This window comes from Bubalus bubalis, chromosome 7 (assembly GCF_019923935.1).
Source record: "Bubalus bubalis isolate 160015118507 breed Murrah chromosome 7, NDDB_SH_1, whole genome shotgun sequence".
Lineage (NCBI taxonomy): Eukaryota > Metazoa > Chordata > Mammalia > Artiodactyla > Bovidae > Bubalus > Bubalus bubalis.
The window spans coordinates 97868173-97874172 of NC_059163.1; positions in this window are offsets into that span (position 1 = coordinate 97868173).

A 6000-nucleotide genomic window follows, 5' to 3' on the forward strand; every position below is an offset into this window, starting at 1 on the left:
TGGAGGAATACTTGCAGAGCTGTGTCAACAGCTGAAAGGTTTCCTCCCTCAGCGCAGTTATGAGCAGTATGTGTGTCTGTTTGGGCATCCATGCACTCTGAACCCGTCTCTTTGGTCTTGACAATTGTCTATATATGCAGAAGAATGTTAAAATTTGTGGTACCTTTGGGTCTCATTTCCAATTGGTTCTAGAACCAGCCATATAAGTGAACCACTTTCCCTAATCCAGCCTTGAAAGAAGCTACATTTCTCAACTCTGAAGCATCCACATTATGTTCAGACTCCAAGTGATTGGCTGCTGAGATGACCCTTCACCCTGATGATCTGGCTACCCAGTTATTCTCATCTGGGGGTGATTTTATCCTCCAAGGGGACATTGGGTAATGTCCAGAAGCAATTTTTGGTTATTAGAATTGGGGTGCTATGGGCATCTAGCCAGTAGAGGCCAGTCAGACGTTGCTGAATATCCTGACATGCACAGGACAGCCCTCATCACATCACCTGGCTTAAAATGTCAATAGTACTGAAGAGGAGAGACCTGTGTTCCACTGTGAGATGATGGCGGACCATGTGGTCAGTTCCTCTGCCCAGATGACACATTCACATGGAAACAAGAGTGTAAAGGCACCAGGGGGCTGCAGAAACTCAGCTGGCAGGAGAAGTGAGCACTCAGAAAACCAGCTCCCCGGGAAGACTTTCTCCCTGAGTCTTGCCTCCTTGTCTGGAACATTTCAACCGTGGGGGATGTGCTCAAAAAGAACCATACTCTCTCAGCAGGACTGATGGGCAATAGTGAGGGGCCTTCCAGTATGCCTCCTTTCACTTCAAGAATCATTTATGCTGTTCTTTCTACTTGTATTAGCTACAAATCACTGATTCTTTAATTTGTGTCAAACGTGTGGTAAGTGCTTTATAGAGGTTAATTTATTTCACTCTTACAGGATGAATTGATGTTGTCATGAGCTCCATTTGCGTATATGTTTGAAAGTTGGTTTCAAACACAGGTCACATTGTTTGTAAATATTGAGCTACGACATGAAGTTGAGTCTAGTTTGACATCAAAACACATGCTTATAAGCAGACTGCTAAATTAGTGAGTCCCCTGCTAGGTATTATGGAGAATATTGAGGAAGACAAACACATCTGCTTAATGATATTCTGTCATCCTTGAATTGTTGATATTTAGGCATTAACACCATGGAAACAAGAATCAGGCTTTTATGTAGTCATCTGGACAAAATGTCAAGAAGAGAACCACTGTGCAAGAATTCCAGAACATAAGCTCTGTGAAAGTGATTGATTGATCTGTCTGGTTTTCCTCTGCATCATGAACACATGGAACAGTGCTTGGCACACAGTAGGTGCTAGGTTTACACCACTGAATCAATGAATGATACGACCAAAGATGTCCATAGTTTTTCCATGGTGAAATTGTCCATCAAAGCTTTCTGGCTTCAAACCACAGCAATTCCTCTCAGAATTAAACAAATTAAAGCAAGAATCCTATAGTAGCTTGTGAAATTCAAGGAAATATTGAAGCATAAGGCCATAGGAAGAATTCAGGGTAGTTCTAGGAGGCTCTTGGACTTTCATTTTAGCGCTGGAATCACATTCCATCTTTGTGTCTCTGTTCAAAAGTCTGAAGACATCCTAATGGCCTTCTGTTGAGTCAATAAGTTGTCTCTCTTATTATGACAAGGTGGTAATTTGGTCCAATAAATTGTAGCCAGGGATGGGGCAGGGTTATGCAGTGCAAACTCCATCTGTGGGAGAACAACATTTAGAGGAAATGTGGAAAGGTATGGCCAGAGTGGAAATGCGTGGCACCCCCTAAGATGTGTGGAAAGCTGACTTTGTTGCTTGGAGAGGGTGCCTCGGGCCCATTCACTCTGAAATTAATATCTCCAAACTTAGCTTGTCCTCAGGACTGTAGCTTCATTAGATCTTGCAACTGACTGTCCATTTGGAATTTGGTTGAGAGAGAGCATTGTCCAAAGAAAGCACATTGTTACGTTGATTAGATATTTATACTTGATAACTGGCAAACACCTTGTTACTGGCAGATGAAGTTTGGTTTCAACTGATGGGCTCTCTTTCCAAATCAGATGCTCAAACTATTGGTCTCAGGCTTCTCTCTCAATTTAAATGTATCAGTTCAGTTTAGTTTAGTCACTCAGTCGTGTCTGACTCTTTGCGACCCCATGAATTGCAGCACCCCAGGTCTCCCTGTCCATCACCAACTCCCGGAGTTCACTCAAACTCATGTCCATCAAGTTGGTGATGCCATCCTGCCATCTCATCCTCTGTCATCCCCTTCTCCTCCTGCCCCCAATCCCTCCCAGCATCAGAGTCTTTTCCAATGAGTCAACTCTTCGCATGAGTGGCCAAAGTATTGGAGTTTCAGTTTTAGCATCATTCCTTCCAAAGAACACCCAAGACCAATCTCCTTTAGAATGGACTGGTTGGATCTCCTTGCAGTCCAAGGGACTCTCAAGAGTCTTCTCCAACACCACAGTTAAAAAGCATCAATTCTTCAGTGCTCAGCTTTCTTCACAGTCCAACTCTCACATCCATACATGACCACAGGAAAAACCATAGCCTTGACTAGATGGACCTTTGTTGGCAAAGTAATGTCTCTGCTCTTGAATATGCTATCTAGGTTGGTCATAACTTTCCTTCCAAGGAGTAAATGTCTTTTAATTTCATGGCTGCAGTCACCATCTGCAGTGATTTTGGAGCCCCCAAAAATAAAGTCTGACACTGTTTCCACTGTTTCCCCATCTATTCCCATGAAGTGATCAATGTATAAATTGGATCATATATGAGACAGATTCTTATTTTCCATAAGCAAAAGCCTATATCTTAAGTAGTCTGTAAGCAAGATTTCTTAGTACTGGTAAAGAGTTTGGTGCATGTACATTTAATATTGTTACTGAAGCTCTCCACAATAGATTCATGAGGAAAAATGATTGGACCATCCAAATTGGATTAAGAAGCAGGGGTCACTTACAGAAGTGACCAGAACCTGAAAAATATTGTAGAATAGGAAAACACATTTTCTTCTTCTTTGTTCATCATCTTAATTCATCATCTAAGAAGGAGGTTTCAATTCACTTTCTGCTTTAACCAATGTTATAATTCCTGGCATCATTAAGACATGATTGCCTATAATGTATAGATATTATGTGTACAACTGATGTTCTTAATCTATACTGACTAGATTGTAAAACTCTATTTCTTAGTAGAAAAAGTCCCTAGAACCTGAACTCAGTAAGACCAGATTCTAGCATGTGGAGAAAATCTGTCATATGGACACCTTTCCTAATAATGAGGTGGGTTACTCTGCACAACGGTGAGGGAAGTGTATTCTACCATGTGTGTGTTTAGTTGCCCAGTCCCATCTGACTTTTTGCGAACCCATGGACTCTAGCCCACCAGGCTCCTCTGTCCATGGATTCTCCAGGCAAGAATACTGGAGTGGGTAGCCGTTCCCTTCTCCATGGGATCTTCCCAATCCAGGGATCAAACCCAGGTCTCCCACATTGCAGGCGGATTCTTTACCATCTGAGCCACCAGGGAAGCCTATATTCTACCATGAATCCAAACATTTTCTCCCTTCCTAACTTTTCCATTCTACTCCCCTCTCTTTCTGCTATAGCTCATTGCAATGTTAAGAGCCAAATGTCACCTCTTAAAGTGCAAAGACCATTGATCACTGCAGCAGCTCAAAGTCCTCATCGAAATTTGCTCTATATGTCTTCTAAAATATATAAACCTTAATTACTATTGTATTCCTTATATCAGAGAAGGAAATGGCAACCCACTCCAGTGTTCTTGCCTGTAGAATCCCAGGCATGGGGGAGCTTGGTAGGCTGTTGTCTCTGGGGTCGCACAGAGTCGGACATGACTGAAGCGACTTAGCAGCAGCAGCAGCAGCAGCATTCTGTATATCATGACTTTTTTTTTTTTCTTTTTCTTTCACCATACTGCACAGCATACGGAATCTTAGTTCCCTGACCAGGGATCGAACCCATGCACCCTGCAGAAGAAGTGTAAATTTTTCATCACTGAACTGCCAGGGAAGTCCCTATCATGACTTTTCAGGCTCTCGGTGATTTCTCCTTCAAATATTTCTTTGACATTTCTATAATCTCCCCCTCACACATTCTACTTTAAGCACACCTGATTTTCATTAACATTTAAGCATATTCCCAAATTTAAACCTTTGGACATGCAATTTCCTGGGTCTGGAAGGTTCTTTATCTGTATCAGTAGAGGGCTTGGCCCTTTATGCTATTCTGTCTTTGATCATCTTTCCTCCCCTGCCCACAATATATAAAATGGCAATTTGTCATTTCAGTTTCCTTCCCCTGATTTGTGTTTCTTCATAGTTCTTATCTCCACTTAGCTTAAAGTTATTATAGATTATTTTTTAAAATTGTCTCTCTCCCAGGTAAGGATCTCTAAGGGTGAAGAATTTGTCAGTTTGGTCCATTACTGTATACTCAATCCTGGAACAAAGTAAGTTCTCAATAAATGTGTGTTGAGGAAATAAACAGGCAAAATAAAAGTATAAATAGATTTTACAATTACTTCAGGAGATGCATTAAATTTGCAGTAGGTAGTATAAGATATCACCTGAGTAACACATTTTATTCACAAATGTAGAATATTAGACTAGGAGTGAATTTCAATTGCATTAATTGATGAGTTGAGTAGAATAATTTAATGACTTCCTAATGTTAGGTTTCTATTTAACAAATCTGTCAATATTATTTTTTTGTCATCTGTCACTTTGTGTTATAGCAAGAATTCTGAACATAATATATCAACTTGTCCTATGAACGTGTCACCATTTCTATTTTGATTTTGGGTCACCAATTATGAAAACATAGGAGGAGGAAACAGGACACTCTATTCTCACATACAATTCAATAATCCATTTAAAATAAAGGATAAAGACTTTTTACTTTTCAACCTAGAGTCTCTTTAAAACAAAGACAAAGAATGCAAAGTGGTTTTATTTATTTATTTATTTTTTGCAAAGTGGTTTTATATCAGCCCATCTCAGGAAAATACACTTAAAGCACTTGACCTTAAAACTGGCGATGAGCACAGAAGATTAGCAATAACGAGAGTTAGCTGGACATGTGAAATGGATGTGACTTGTCTTTAAAATCCTCCCGATGCTGATGTTTCTTTCTTACATCATATGTCCTGTTTCTGATGGTTTGTTTCTCAAAGTTTATGGCTTCTATATCATTCACATCCCCATCCTTCTTGATGTGTTTCTACTGGAACCTCTTTCTTTTAGAATCTATAGAATTAATGATGATAAATTACAACAACATTCATAATAATCTTCAAATAATTCAAATAATCACTAATTTGTGTTGTTCAGATATTTTAGATATTAATAAATCAATTTTTGCTACTGAGCTAATGAGAAAGGGTCTGAAGTCTGGTATCCAGTTAACATATGTGGGTTCTCCCAGGCTTCTGATTATCTATTTGTACTCAAAATTATTTATGGAATGCTTTATAGTGACTCTTGTGGTACTAGCAATGCAGATCTTATTAAGGATGTAATCATAAACTTATATGGAGAATTGGCCAGGCTGTAGGTGATAAGAAGAGTTTGGACTTATGAAGCAGGTGGGAAGAAACCATATGAGAGACTGAACTATTGCTCTTATTCCCCCAAATAGAAAATGATTGTTCACCATCTTACCAAGTATGATTTTTCAGAAAGCAATTCACTGTCATCTAGCATAGATTCAAATTTAGTGGAAAGGATAGTTTTCAGTTCTGATATGTTAACAATTTAGGGGAAAAAAAGAACAACTGAATACTGGCAATGATAATTTCTATAAAGCTTTCAGCTTTGCATCAGTATTCATCTCTGTACTGCCTTAGGTTGCAGAGATCTTAGCTGGGGACCAACTGTCTTCACTGCTGATGGCCAGACAGAGGCAGTAAATAGGAGGAGCAGCCACCAGC